At 32.5% G+C, this 17,332-nt stretch overlaps 1 protein-coding gene across 1 annotated transcript in view; it reads left to right on the plus strand.

Annotated features, from left to right (window-relative positions):
* Positions 1-713: 713 nt before the first annotated feature.
* LOC125067773 (organic cation transporter protein-like) overlaps positions 714-17,332 on the plus strand; it is a 31,772-nt gene continuing 15,153 nt past the window's right edge. The window contains exon 1 of the mRNA XM_047676529.1: positions 714-959. The gene's annotated coding sequence lies outside the window, so the exon portion shown is untranslated. The remainder of the gene's footprint in view (positions 960-17,332) is intronic.

Raw genomic sequence — 17,332 nt, forward strand, 5'->3', positions numbered from 1 at the left:
TTTATTGCATAGTTACAGAAAAATTATAATAAACTTTTTACACAAAGGTAAATCTTCGTTTCTTAAAATTCCACCAATATCATTAACTTTGCCAATCGATAAATTTCAGACTAATGTTTAAAAACCTTCCAAAGCATATTGCTTGATAAATGATTTTTACGTGATAAAGAAAGCGCGCATTTAACAAACGAGATATCCGAAAAGATACCAAGCGCACGATACATTTACACATATTTCGTATGGTGAATATAATACCTACTAGTAGTATTAATTAAATGTATCCCGTCTCATTAGCCATACGAGTACTTTAACAAACTTTATCAAATGTAGAAAATATATGTATTTGGGTAGAAATAATACATATTCCATAACACGACGATTAAATGATAAATTGATAAGTTTAATAAATGAAATCATTATTGCAATATGACCATCTGTGAGTTCAAAATAATCATCAGGTAGAGACTGACTTGAATGCATGTGGTTGTACTTCATTAAGAGAATATTTATAAAGTTTGATTGAGTCAAACGATTGAAAAAGTTGTAGTTATAATATCCATTGCTTCAAAACTTAGTGCTGTTAAAAGATAATTACGAAACAAAACGGTAATGAATTCGAATTAAGCGATACTATTGACTTGTCGATTTAAACGGCGTAAGCGCGTGGCGCGATGACGTTTCTTGGTAGAGTTCGACCAACAGAGCGTCGTTTCGGTCGCTACTCGCTCTAACCAATGAGTAAGCCGAAACCATCGGTCGGTGCCACACGCAAGCATGCCGGCCGGCTGACTGTGATATTTAAATACGTTTTTAAAATTCGAATCAATTTTACTAATTATTATTTCAGAACTCTTTCCATAGCCTTAGTGTACTTAAAACACATGTTTCTTTTTGAGGTTAAGCATAAACATTCCTGTGTGTGTGTGAATTAGGACGTGTATTCTCGAACAATTTTATATGTGAGTACAATTTTTTTTTTTAAGTTTTTTTTTTTCGTTCGTTAGGGTTGCGATATCATTATGATAAGTGTGTACTTATTTTAAAAAAAAGTTACAATTGACCGCAACGAAAGTACAGAGCATGCGCGTTAATGAGATTGCACACACGTCAACGGTATCGTGCACTTTGCTATAAAATTAACAGAACCTTTTTACTTATTTATACAACAATATAATATAATAATAATTAACATTCCATATACACGTTTCATTATTTACATCATTTCAATATTTAATTTTTAGCAAATTAGCAGTGAAAATCGTCCACTGCTAAGTAATTTTTAACTTTTAAAATTTGAACCGGTGTTAATTTTAGCCTAGAAGCTCGTTAACAGTTACGCAACTATTAACTGTTCGTCCATGTGTTAGATTTTTTAAGCTCACTAAATGATAGGTGTGTAATTCGTATACATATATATATATATATATAAACCAGATATCTAGTAAAGTTGAAAATTCATAACTACAGAAGCTTCTGTCGATAAGAGATAAAAGTTTTCTTTTTTTAAACTTCACAAACGCACGTTAAATTTAAATATTCGTAAGCCGTCTAAAATATTTTTTATTTAACTCACAACTTTTGTAAACATATTAAACTTTTTTTAAACTTGAAAAATGCAATTGAAGAAGATAAGGAAGGAGGTATGCAATCCAACCTTGGACCATTGGAATTTAACAATAAAATATATATAAAAATAATATTTAAAACAGAAGATAAATTTATATTACAACATTTTATGAATATTAAACATAATATATAGAAGACAACTCCATATCACTAATATTTAAACTATGTTATCGAGATATGTGCGATTTAAATTTTTATAAAACAACGAAATATCACTTTTGTTTATAAATAAAACGGCTCTTGTAAATTAATTACTGCAGTATAATCTAATCATTTAAATTTCGAACCAACATAAACGAACATATATCTTTATACTTATACCGGAACGCCTAGTGATGTAAACGAAATACACCCAATAGTAATGTAAACGCTATCCGTGTCGGTTTAGAGCAAAAACAATTTTTATTCTATGCTTTGTTATGTCCTTTCCATTCATTCATGGAACAGTGCCGGTTATCGAACCCCATACAAAAATAACCATCTGAAAGCAACGAGACAATAGATATTTAACAATGCATAGTCCTCATAGAGCACAATAGGATTTTAAAATCTATTTCCGATGCAGTACAATTTTTTTGTTTATCAAATGACAGAACAATTTGTTACTGTCATTCGCGATGACAGACGTATTTTTAAGGTAAACCCAACGAATCTTGATCCTTTAATACTAAGTTTTGTCCTTTTGTATGTTTGATCCTTTAATATAATATTTATGCGATCGTACCGAAATGCTCATTCAAATTTCTGTATTTTAAAAATGTATAAATATACATTACTTTTGTTAATTAGAACAACCCGTATGGCGTTTTATTTAGTTAAATGTTTTAAAATTAAATGATAAAGGTAAATACCTAGAGCCATTTTGTTCGATGTTAAATATCCTCTGTCTTTTGTCCATAAAATCCCTAGCAGCGGACCAAGATTTAAGACTCTCCATCAGGTCTTCCGTAAAAACGTAGTTCGTACGTCAGCTTACTGCAAGACTTAATTGCAAAATAACTAATTGCTTTTATATCACAAATAAGACTGTTTAATATTTTAAAAAATAAATGAGTATTTTTAAAATAGTGTGATGTTGCATGACGCATTGAGTTGAATTAATATGTAATTGTATCGCAGTTAGTGATGTTCTGCAATTAAATTCTTGCAGTAAGATCAATACATATTTTGATATATTTACTCTAGCAAACTCTTAAGCCCTTTTCAGATTAGGATGTAACCTATCAACTAACCCTCTCCGCCCGAATCTACTTATCTATATTCTAGTATTAATGAATATACGTAATTTATTAATGTTTTATGTAAACATTTAAATTTACAAATTAGCAAAGTTCATTGAACTATGATTATATGAATAGTGATGTTAAAGTCGATTATCGATAAAAACTGTCGTCAAGAAGGGGGGGGCATCCAAGATTCCGTTACGTGCAAAACCAGTGAACTAGTTTTGGTGGTTGTCTATAATAACAACGTTAACTTGACCCTGATGGGAAAATTCTATGTGTATAAATATATTTAGTATAACAAAGGCTTGATATAGCTTAAAAGACTTAAAGCTATTCACCATAAAATATCAGCTGATTTGCAAACGTTTCAAAGTATCAAGGAAGGTCATATGATGTTGAAATACAGTATATTCGTTGTAAGTTGATTGATCAACCACACACACACACATTGATGTGTGCGTGTGTTTGTACTTGTAAATATTACACCTACGAAAATTATCTAAGGGTTTGGTTAATGTTTTTTTTTAAATTATAATATTCCTATTTCCCACAACTGACTCGACAGCACGAGAAACAACAGCTTGAAACGTTTGTACTTAGTGGTAGGACTTCGCGCAAGCCCGTCTGGGTAACCACGAACCAACCCAACCACCCACCACCCACTCTCAAATATTCTACCGCCAGTGTTACCGGCACAAGGAACATAATATGTTAGATTCCAAGGTTGGTGACCCTTTAACCCCTCCGCCTACCAATGTCAAAAAAAAACCTGAAACAAAAACTGTACTATGTCACTCAGCTGCATAATTCAGCTAATGGTCATTTTTATCTCATAATAATTGCCTAGATTTTTTTTGGAATTTAAAATTTCGACATTTATTTCTCATTTACCTAAAACCTATATGTAACAGACTTGTTAAATCGTATTGAAGGATTCTATAAAAAAATACAATAAAAAATCAGATAAAACATTATCCTATATTATATCAACGTATGTGTACAAATCTTATGAAAACTGCTTTGTAAAACCTCCTTAAAGAATGTTAATTTTGCTAGTGTTCCATTATCAGTTTTGAATTTAGAATGAAATTAATGCATAATGAAATCAAATATACAGTTACCTATAATGTGTGAAGCACGCCTGCGATGAAGCGAAGTATAAATGACCATGACACAAAAACAAATAAACCTTCGGCCACACTAGTGGGTTCAACAGCAACAACCTAGATAGCATTGACAACGTATTAAGAATGTAATTAATGACTAATGCAATGAATACTATGATATTTGTTTTATGAAATACGTAGGCGAATAGGCCAATGGACTGATGATAAGTCAATATCGCCCATAGACATTGGCGCCTTAAGATATTTTAATCATTCCTTACATCTCCAATGCGCCACCGACCTTGAGACCTTAGTTAACATGTCCTTGTGGCTGTAGTTACACTGTACAACGTCTTACGGCTTAGAAATAGAATATAACCTAACCTAACCTACCCAGAAAGGTTTGCACGAAGCCCATCACATACTTGGTATTGTTGTGTTTCGGTTTGAAGAGTGAATGAGCCAGTGTAACTATAGGGACAAGGGACATAACATATTAGTTCCCAAGGCTACTTAACATCAGATGGCCAATTTTTCGTTTATTAAATAAATTTAAACAATATACATATTTTTCAATATACATAACTGCATCATTTGTTCTTTTAGATAATTTTTAATTATTTGTTTATTTTTAAAGCAATGAAATGTTAATAGTTGATAATTCTCCGTCTCAGCCGATTACTAGATCTACCGTATTATATTAAACTAGCGATACGCCTCGTCTTCGCACGGGTACAGCTTATTAATAATTATTTGCTTGTATATATAGCACTCAGGAATAATGTACTAATAACTAATGAAAATATTTTTAGAATTGAGTTTTACCAGAGATTAGCCCCTACACACCCTACCTTTTTATAATCCAATAATATGTACACATCTTTATAGTACATTAATATGTACTAATAACTAATGTATAGAATTAATAATAAAGCATTTTTCAGAATTTGAACTCAAAATCCCTGATTAAAAACTACTGATTTGATGACTCTCTTATTTACTCTCAAACGAGTTCGGTATACTCATCGAGACTGATCACTGGATTGGATCTAGCAGACGTTCCAAATTTAAAACACATTATAAAGTATACAGTGCTTATGTGTGCAACTGGCTTATAAGTTGACGTCAAAACTTAAGAGGTTTCAATGACAAAACAAATCTCCCCCTTTTTATATGTCAAAACGTATAAACAAATATTTTTCTCACAACTTCGCAACTGAGCACACATGTAACTTTAAATTCTTGACAGACTGCGGAATGTCTGTCGCCGCTACATAAAACACACACATTGACGGTGTATATATACACACACGGAAACCACAAGAGAGATAAGCGAATGATTCGCGTAATATATGTAGGTCAAATGTTATACCTGGTTTTTCTACACTATCTGAATAGGTCAATGAACTTTCTGGCGAGTTGTTTTAATTACTGAGATGAGCAATATTTTTTCTTGTGATTAATAATATTATTAATTAGTCGAGTATAATTCGTATACCAAGATTGCTGTATGAAAGGGCTTATTTACATCGGAGTCAGGTTTTTTAAAAGCGTCGATAACAGTTCAAACAAGCCTGTATTGACATTTATCCTTGAACTGACTGATAGAAAAAAAAATCATTTGTTGTAAATCATAACGAAAATGTATTTAATTGCATATACAAAAAAAAATGCATAAGAATCTTCCAAGCCTTGACCTTACTTGATGTACGGCTTTGTGCAAACAGACGAACTACATCCACTGATTACATATTCTACCACCAAACAACAATACTGTGAACTGTTGTGTTTTAGTCTGAAGCGTGAGTGAGTCAGTGTAACTAAAGGCACAAGGGTCATCATACACCATACTCCCAAAGTTGGTGGCACATTGGTGATACAAGGAATGGTTTCTATTTACACTTGCCATCAGTATATTCATTGTAAGTTGATTGATCAACCACACACACATATTGTTTTGTGTGTGTGTTTGTACTTGTAAATATTACACCTATTATAATCAACTTCATATATTATTAAAATCAACTTCAAATCAAATGTATATTAAAGTTAACGATAAAGTATTTTTGTACCGTCAATATTTCAACTCTACCGTCTTTTCGGAAATAGGCCTCCAGCGAGAAGAAACTGCAAGAATCTCGCATAGATGCTAATTTTAAATAAGCCAGATTTGCAATGAAGTTAATATTTACAATCATTGTTCGATTTAATCAGTCCTGCGTTGGAACCAAAGCCTAAATCCAATTAATTTGTCCAAAAGTATTATTTTAAAGATTAGTTTTAAGTAAGTAAGTTTTATTGACAATATTTTTTTATTCAGTGAAAATAAAACTCTTTTTGCTAATAAATAGTATAATTATTTATAACCAGATAAAACCGGTTCTATAAAATTTAATATAACAATGTAATTAAAAGAAGTATCAGAAATATCTCTGAAAGTGAGCGATCGCACCATCTGCGTTCTAACGAGGTGAATGAATTGATCACGAAGTGCCAGTGTGCATGTAACGCTGTGTCTACATTGTGTTTGTTTTTATTTATCAAGAAACTGCCTTTATACGTTTTTTATTGAATCCATATTATATTATATGGCAAAGAATCTTACACATCGAACTTCGATTCAATAGACTATTAGAAAAAAACTGGGACATTGGGACATTAATTTCTATACGACGAAAGAATTTTATAATATAGCGTTACTTATATATTATTTATTGTTATTATATATAGCAACGATATATATAGATACATATATGCAAATATGCGCCACTCTTAGACAAGGTAATAGAGGGCGGCAGCGGAGCCATGACGATTCAAAAAAAGCCGTGTGCCGTCACGACTAGTACGCTGTCGCCTTACCCCAAATTGCGCCAATATATGCTTCAAATAAAAAATTCAAAACTCATCGCTGAACACAATCCATAAATATCAAAGAGTGAAATAGCATTACTATAAATATTATGTAATTTAATAGATACACGCATCAAAACACTAAGATACGCGTATCAACTTCAGTCGATTTTCAATATTACACGTATGAGATATTAAGGTAGATATAATGTTCACATGTAAGTCGAATTAACAATTAGATTAAAAAGATATAATATTTAAATATTATATCAAGCTAATTTTTATATATATTCTTTTCCCGCGCTTTCGCAATGTCTGTCACTCAAGATGACAGATACAAAAATACAGAGATATATATATATATTATCATATAATATATATATATATATATATATATATATATATATATACATACATAAATCAAATCAAATAAAAACAATTTTATTCAAGTAAACTACACAATGAAGCGTTTTTGAATCGTCGATATTTAAATACTACCACCGTTTCGGAAAGCAGCTTTCAGCGAAAAGAAACGACAAGAAACTCGCATAGTTGCTCTTTTCAAATAAAAAGATTTACAATGCTGTTTTTTAGATTCATATAAAATATAAATCTGCAGTAAGATCTATTGAAAGCTGCACATTTTGAGGTACTGGATTCAAATGGCATATTAATTTGAAACATATTATTCTGCTCAAGTTTGTGTGTCTAGTCTCAAACAGGTGCACCTATAGATGTGCAGTTTGGAAATAGCCCTAACACTCATAACATAATAGTACCGCAAACCCAATACTACTAGAAAAAATCAGAACTTAACGACTTTACTTGCTTTCCAAGGCACACAAACATTTCCAACATTAAAAATCTAAAAATCGAATAATCTAGAATCATAAAACTAAAACCTAGTTCATCTTAAACATAATTTATACTGGGATGTGTGTATGTGAACACGTCACAACGCGTACAAGGCGAGAAATCAAGGCGCAGTAACATGCTATTGCATTGTTTTGTGACACCGAAGCATTGTGTTCTATAACGTTGAATAATTTTATACTTAACAACTGTTTTTCACGGATTCGCCTGTGTGAAACCACCTTTAATAGATTTCTGTTTTTTTTTAAATTAATAATAGAACTTTTAATATATGTGTGTGTGTATGTGTATAACGCTAATTGCACCGCTCATTTGCCACTGTAAAGGACTATCGCAACTATTATAGCAATCATTTGCCTTCTGGACGACACTGTTATTATCTCTCTTTTTTTGACGCACACATACGCACACATAGTTGCACACATAGACAGACACACTGCGTATATCGGAAGAAAGTAATACGGTATTGCTGTGTTGCGGTTTAAATTCTTTATAATGATAGTAAATATTCAATCGACCACATTTACAAGGTTTTTATCTCCTATTTAACGAACACGCACACTAACTCATTATTGATCTTGGAAAAAAGTAATACGGTCTGACTATTTGCGGTAGAAACGATTTATTTTGAATCTTAACTAATATTATAAATGCGAAAGTAACTCTGTTTATCTGTCTGTCTGTTGCGACAAAACCACGGAACCGAGCTTAAAGACAAGTCTCATACAATTGGGTCCAGTGGCTTGGTACGAAGCAAGCTTGAACTCCACGAAAAGACATAGGCTACCTGACTATCAATGCCTAAAACGCAAGCGAAGCCGGGGTCGGTAACTAGCCTATAAAAACCGTGTATGTTTTCATCATCATCTCAAAACGAAGACGTCCACTGCTGGACAAAGGCATCCTCATAGTTCTCAACACCAGATTTTTATTACATTTTCTAACTTTAATAGCAAGGTAATTGCATAAAAGTAATACTTTCTTAAGTAAATGTTTGGTCTTTATTATTTAAATGTACTTATAGTTTAAATAAAGGGATGCAATTATTTTTTTATAAACTTATGTTCCTCATAAATGTATCATACAAGTAATTTAAGTATTTTTTTTTTGTCTTATCCACAGACAAACTACTATATTCGTTTAAACGTTATAAAATCGATACATTTAAATCAATGTTAATTTATCCTTTTATTACACCAATGAAACGATGTATTGAATTTATTTATCACAGTATATGATGTACTTCTACGTACTTGCATCCTCTGTGAATGCAATTTTTATATGAAAAATATATAGTTTAATTGATTTTATTGTATTTACTTGGTAGTAGGGCTTTGTGCATGCCCGTCTGGGTAGGTACCACCCACTCATCAGATATTCTACCGCCAAACAGCAGTACTCAGTATTGTTGTGTTCCGGTTTGAAGGGTGAGCCAGTGGCAGGCACAAGTGACATAACATCTTAGTTCCCAAGGTTGGTGGCGCATTGGTGATGTAAGGAATGGTTAATATTTCTTACAGCGCCATTGTCTATGGGCGGTGGTGGCTACTTATCAGTTGCCCATTTGCTTGTCCACCTACCGGTAACAAAAAAAAAATTGTTATTTGCTTTATCGTCTTAAACCGATGATATAGCATTATCTATTTATACCAGTCAACATCTGTTCTATGTGGCCATTCAAGTGTTAAGTAAACATTAGAGATGTGCCGATTGTAACTTTGACCGACTAGCCGACTAACCGATTAGCCGGTTGTAGAGAGACCGACTAGTCACGGTTAATTATTCCTTTGGTTGCAGGTCAGAACGGTGTTATTGTGTAAAAAAATTAAATGTTATTTTTCAATTAAGTGAAAAAGATTAAGAGAATTAAGATTCGATCATGTCCTGATTCTTTTTGTCCAATTAATGATTCATGTTAAGACAAGTGTAACCAGTAATAAAAGATAATTTATTTAAAATTTACTTAATGTAATTCCTCCTACATTTTATTATATGTAATACTAGCTGGGCCCACGACTTCGTGTGCGTTGTTTTAATTTAAGTTATTTGGGTATTGTAGCGTGATTTTATTTTTATTCTATATATAATTCTAAAATAAAAGTATAAGTCACTCCTTATTACATCCGCTATCTGCCAGTGAAAGTCCCGTCGAAACCGGCTTAGCCGTTCCAGAGATTAGCCGGAACAAACAGACAGACAGATAGACAGACAAAAATTGTAAAAAAATGTTATTTTGGTATATGTACCGTGTATACATACATACGCATTTAATAAAAATGGGTTATTTTAATATTACAAACAGACACTCCAATTTTATTATATGTATAGATAAAAGGAGCCAGTTACTCGGTACTCTTTGCCAAATAGTCGCCGACTACGAATGTCGGCTTTACCGAACAGTCGCGGACTATTCGGAATGTCTTTAGTAAACATCAAAGGGGTCCATAGGCTTTTTACTATGGTTATTGTTGACTGGGTGGTAATTACATAATCACCATTTATTTCTATTGATTAATTAAAAAATGAGCATTAAATTCCTATACAGTTTTTAACATTAATCGGCTTAAAAATATATGTACCAATGAATATTAAATTGCCTTAGTAAACGGAGGGGTGGGGGGGGGGTCGTATGAACTCTGCTTACTTTGGCTGATAAGACATTAGAGCAGAGTTAATTACTAAAATTCATAAACATAAAGCAGATATTCATAATGATGACAAAAATATTAAAAAAAAAAACAGTATAAAATATTAAAAAAAAAACATAAGTACTTTTAATTTTGTTATCAAAACTTTTGCGTGTTCTGCGCATGTCCGAAAAGATATCAAACATATCACCAAGCTATCCGGCGCGAGTCGTGTCGCAAGATTTAATACAAAACATTTCATGATATAACCATAATAACTATAGGTAGATTAAAATTATCGAAGCTTTATTAACTCGAAATCATTTTGATTTATGGTTAAGATGAATCATTACGTTAATCCCATCATTCTATTATAAAGTAATTTATTTCTGAATTGTTAATAATATGATTCATCTCATTTTCATTGATAACGTCTAGTCACAAGTTGCTTCACAGTTGATCTCGATTACTCTGAACCAATGATTTTCGCCAGTATATTATGATGTCTAAGCTAAGACTTTCAACGAATTCAAAATCTAATTAGTCTTTATTCAAACACTTTTGATTCTAGCATCGATTCGGAATTTTAATCCTAAAAAGAACTCGGGTAGTTACTGATTATTAGTTTTACTTTTCCGTCAATTAAATTACACAGATCTTTTTTTTTTATAGTATAGATAGGACGAGCAAATATCTGCCTAAATTATTTTAGTAAATATATTGCCAGGTTAATTTAAAAAATATATATCATTCGACGCTATTCACGAGTTCGCTTTTGCACATTAATCTCATTACGTCAGAAATGTTAACCCAAAAACAACTGTGCAAAGTTCGATACTATCAAAAGATTAATTTGTTTATTTTTTTTATTTAAACCATTAATATATTACAATTGCTAAAACAAAGCAACCGAGACCCCCTCCTCCTGTCATTATTCACAAAAGTATATGTTTATCGATACTAATTTAATTTACGTTAAAACAATTCCGTGATCGTTCAATTAAACAATTACGTTCCGTGATCGAGTAGTATTTCATGGGTTCGAGGTTTTCATGGGTGCGCCACTCTGAGGCCCCGGGTTCGATCCCGGCCGAGTCGATGTAGAAAAAGTTCATTAGTTTTCTATGTTGTCTTGGGTCTGGGTGTATATGGTTCCGTCGTTACTTCTGATTTCCCATAACACAAGTGCTTTAGCTTCTTACATTGGGATCAGAGTAATGTATGTGATGTTGTCCAATATTTATTATTTATTTACTATTTATAAAAATATTTTAAGCTTACATGTTCGGTCCTTTATTCAACTTTACTTTTGTAACAATACGCTTAGTATATACATATATTATATAACAAGCAACAACGTGTAAATAGAAGCTGTCGTGCGACACCCATACCTAAACGAAGTGTATACGTGCCAGTTGCCACTCACACCCGATTCCCGATTGGTCCTCGATTAGTGACGTCACGAAACCTGTCGTATCGTCGAGTAAACAGTGCTACGAGCAGAAGCGCTCCTTACCCTACCGTCTACGTCCTGAGCAGAGGTGAGATCTCATAGGAGACACCGCCAGGATGATCATCACGAACCCAAGAGCGCTCAAACTTACAATAAGAGTCGCCTCCACGCCCGGTGACACTGTAAAGGCCAATAAGGCCAACAGCAAACCTTAATCAGACCCAAAAAAAGCGCGCCTAAAATCAAGTAGAGAATAATACACAGAGGGCAACATGGCATAAGAGAGCGTCATTCCGTCTGCCGTCACAGCATACGAGTGGCTTACAGTACAGATTTTTTTTTTTTTTGGCTGAAGTATATTTGAGCATATAGTTTTACTTTCCCAAGATAATATTATCAGCACGACTATCGATGCATAATCCTATCGATAGATACGACTGTAGCTTTGACAGCGCGATTCGCAATGTGACCCACATTACGCACAGTCTACCGTAAATACTCGTTTAAGAACCTTATTTGCTGCCTAGGTTCTATAGGTTCAATCACCTAGGAGATCGTAAAAGTAGATTTAAAATGAACATTTTATATCGGCTTACGTTTATATAATGGTACATTTAAGGCTCAAGGTAAAAAATAATTTGTAAATAAAGTTTCATTTTTTAGAAGATTATTTGATCTTTGATGAAAATCTATCAATTCAATGCGGCTAAAAATAAATTTAAGTTATATAAAACTATATATAGAATAATGTGCGTACGTTTTATGAATTTTGTATTAAAATGACTACTTATAATTCAATATAATAATTGTTTTTGTCAACCTGAAAATATAGATAAGAGAGATTTGCGAGATGCAATCTTATCCCGATCTACACTTAATACATATAGAAATTGTTCACTCAAATTGTGTTTTCATAGCACAGAAAAAATCCTGAAATAATTGAACACATAATAAAAAAAAGTAGTTTAACAATGCCAAGTTAAAAAGGTTAATTCACGAAATATTTTGAGAACAGCACCATGTGACAGTTTCAATGATTTCGTAAGGACGATAACAGTTAAGGTTTCACGGTTCGCAGCGCAGTGACAATGAACATATTTATTCCAACCTTGGTAATGTTCGTTGTAGGGAGACGCGGTTTATTTATCTGCCATCGAAAATATATCAATACTAATCTAAACATTTACTAATCCGCATTGTGTAATCGAAGTGGGTTTCTCGTTTCATTTTTCCGAAAATTAAATTCTGTGGGTACGTAGAGATTATTTCGGCAGACTTCAACGCAAACTATCCAAACCCGTCTTAAATTAAACAAGCGATTTTTAGAAGATTTTTTTAGGGTAATCACCGATGGTCCAATACTTGACCATCATCAGCGAGGGGGGAGCAAATCGAGGCGGTCAGGCTTTTGCACCTTTTTTACCCCAGAATAAGACGGACAAAGGTCTGTCGAAACTACAGCTTGTCTAAATCTTATTTAGCTAAACTAAACGGCTGATACAACAGTAGGCGTCATATACGATATACGTCACTAATGATTTTTAGTAATTTTAACAATGAATTTATCAAATATATATATTTTTTATTTAATTAATGAAATAGGCTGAAATGTCCTTTAGATGAGAAAAATTGGTGATTATTATACAACGCTGTTCCAATGCCGGTGGACAACTTGTGACAATTTTTTCATTTGATATATAATATAGTTTTTATTACGATGTTTTCTTTCATCGTACGAGATGAATTATAAACACAAATTGAGCACTTACTAAATTCAGTAGAGCTTACCTTTGAACCTTTAAGTCTCCAGTTAAGATTCAGGTATTCTAACTACTGGACCATCTCTCTTTATTAGTAATTAAATTTATATTTTAACTAACTAATAAATATTATGTATTAACATAAACCTCTTTAGTTTCTTAGTAGGCGATAATGTGGGTAGGTAAATATTAAATAATGACTTCCTATTCGTAGTGCACGATCGATCTGACTCAGATGACTGACTTTAATATTATCGGATCATATTTAATAACTTCAACGTATAATTTTTGGTGTGTTGCGATATTTTACTCGTCATGGACTCATCAAAATTCGTGCACATGTCATTAATTGTATTTGAATGTCGTCATAGAACTTATGGATTCCAAATCAGATGAATAAATATATAAAGTTGGTTTAAATACATATTTTGTATGAAGTTCATATTCACAATCCTTTATTTTAAAATCAGAAAACATTGGTGTTTAAGCCATTTTAACATTAAATAGTCTTCTATTAATTGCAATGCTGGTAATCCCTTCTTCATTTGCTCCTAATAAAATATTCGGTATACATGTTGTTGAAAATAGACTAGTTTGATGGTTGGCGGGTCTAGGTCTTAAATTCAAACTTAGAGTCTAACCACTACAAAGTCTATGATTATTTTCTGACTAGTAATTCTCACGTCTGCGGTTTCATCGGCTTATGAGAGTTAGGTAACATAGAGTGCGTGATCTTTTTATCTATATGACATCTGGCGAGTCTCTCTTGAGCTTATCCATCATAGCCAAAATAGGTTAGGAGAATATCATTATTGCTAACATCTTCTACTATTGGGATATCCGTTTATCATTTTAAAATAATTAATTGATTTCATTTTATATTCATAAATTGTATCATGGAAATTATGTATACCATTCAGTTCTATTATGACGCTTGATAAAGCTAAACTACGTCTAATTACATAGCATGTAACTATTTTTGTACCACAATGGTTGTATTTGAGAAAATTGTCATATAATCAGTATGTTTACCCACATAAGCAATCAAATGGACAATTAATGTCTTCCTGTTATCGTTATTATTTAGATAATTTTTAAGATAATCTTTGCGTAGTTGTCTTTTCTGAGTCATATCCTTAGTTACTTTTTCTTCGTCGTGAAATCCCGTTCATCAATCCATCTTCTCTTCAATTTTTCTATTGCCTCAAATATACTTTACCTCAAATATATTATTTATTGTAAGGGAATGATCGAAAGACACCCAATATCTAAGGAAATTAGATTATATTGACGGACGAACATATGGGCCACCTGATGGTATGTGGTCATCACCACCCATAGACAATGGCGCAGTAAAAAATATTTACAATTCCTTACATCGCCAACTTGGGAACTAAGATGTTATGTCCCTAGTGCGTGTAGTTACACTAGCTCACTCACCCTTTAAGCCGGAACTCAGCAAGACAAAGTAATGATGTTTGGCGGTAGAATATCTGATGATTGGGTGGTACCTACCCAGACGGACTTACACAAGTCTCTAGGCTCAAGCTCTACTATCAAGTAAGTGATGGCTGGCTTCGTCTCGAATATAAGAGGCCGTTACCTTCAATTTACACCGTAATAAGCTCAATAAATATATATTTTATTTTCTTCAGGACATATCAGAAACACATTGTATAGCCTTATCAAGATAATCGCTACGTTTTCACCTCAAGAAACCATTCCTTCTACATACCGTCTGTCAAATCTTTACCTACTCAAACAATATTTAAAGGATTTCTAGTAAATATCATTATGTAATTGTTTGTATAAATTGGCTTCGGTCGCTAAGTGATGTGTTTACTGATCTAATAATGCAAATATCCATTTGTCGAATGTTAATACATTATGCAAATACTGCAAGCGGATTTAATGCGTATATAAATGTAGTTATGTTATCCCAAATAAACAATAATATTAAAATTATTGACAGAGTTGTGAGTGCAATGTAAATTATTGGTCTTTACTTGGTGATAGAGATTTGTGCTTATCCGTCTGGATGGATACCACCATACACCATACACCACCATTACACATAACATCTTAGTTCCCAAGGTTGATAGCACATTGGCGATGGAAGGAATGGTTAATATTTCTTACAGCACTATTGTCTATGGGCGGTGGTGACTATTTACCATCAGGTGGTCCATTTGCTCGTCCGCCTACCTATATAATAAAAAAACTGGTGGCACTGCAAATTAATCTGGATATATACCAACCACTATTGTACCGCTAAAAACAATCAATTAAAGATGAGTAAGCCAGTGTAATTAAAGGTACCGTCAGAATGCTTATCCAGTGACTAATCTGTATGTCATGATAGACAACACCTTAGGTTTAATTATGATGCATTTAGAAAGTGTAAATGTATTGTATATATTATACAGCCAATTTCAACTGAAGATGTCTAAGGGGCTACCCACATGATTTCAACAAATGTGTGGGGGCAACCCAGGCAAACAAACAAACAAAGTTTATATGTGCATTACTTGCGTTTATATTTCATCTCGGTAGTGACCGAAACATCGAAATCTGCATCGGATGAAAACTCAAATAGGTTATTAAAAACCCTATTGAATCGTCAGTTTAGAAAATTATACGAAATGTAGAGCTAGCCGGGTCAAAATGTTTCAACAGTTACTCTTTTCCAACGCTTTAAATACAAAGTTATATCCTGCAACAAAGAGTACTAACTCCACGCTTTTTTATCATTTACACAATATCATATTATGATAATGCTGTGTTGAGTAATGTTCTTTTGACAAAGATGTATTGTCCCCATGTAAATATACAAGTAAACTTAACTACTAAAATATTTCTATATTAAGTAGATTCGTGGTTATAGTGTTATATGATTCCATCACATAACATAACTGATATATTACAAATATATATATATTAGTTTGAAGTGTTATAATAAAAAATGTGAATAATAAAATCTCACGAAAACTTCCGGGCGCTTCCAACATTTCGCGTCATTTGCCGACGTCAAAACTTTGATCGATATAACTTCAGAAGTTTGAAAGAAGTCGAATAACAAGCACACAAATGTCACGAACATCTTATTTTACTTACTTACTATAAGAATATTGAACACGTATGTATGTTAAAAACTCAAAAGATTTAATAAGATGTTATTATCAAAAGGCAGACAAAAATATATTTCTTTGAGATATTAAGTTACTTTCTGTCAAATTTATATATTTGGGCGTTACGGGAAACCATTGACAGGATATATTTTTTATTTCGAATGGGCAGGCAGACTGACAAATGATACTGAAGATAATAAAATTAGAAACTTAGATGGCAACATGTAGTTACAATGTTTCTTTCACCTTCTAAATGGAAACAAATAAATATTCAGTACTAATACGTCAATCGCTGATTTACTCGCGTTTAAAGAGTTGGTCGTCATGTTACAAAAAAGTCTATAACGGAATGACTCGTTGAGGTTGAAGCTTGTTTCAAATCAAATTTCATCAAATTGGCTTCATTAATTTTGGCCTTTAAACCATAACAGACAGACCGTATAATATTAGTAAAGATTGCAATTTACGATACCATAACATATGATGAGTGGACCTTATCTAGTAAAACAGTTGTGTGGATCGAACAAACAATTGAAAATCGATTCAATATAAAAATGATTGCATCAAACATTCAGATTAACGATAATAATCTAAGATATCATTTTAGATTATTCAGATAATTACATGTTTTAAAAGATAAGATAAGATATAACTAACGTGATAATAACGATGTTCATTTAAAT

The sequence above is a fragment of the Vanessa atalanta genome, chromosome 12, assembly GCF_905147765.1.
Source record: "Vanessa atalanta chromosome 12, ilVanAtal1.2, whole genome shotgun sequence".
Classification (NCBI taxonomy): Eukaryota; Metazoa; Arthropoda; class Insecta; order Lepidoptera; family Nymphalidae; genus Vanessa; species Vanessa atalanta.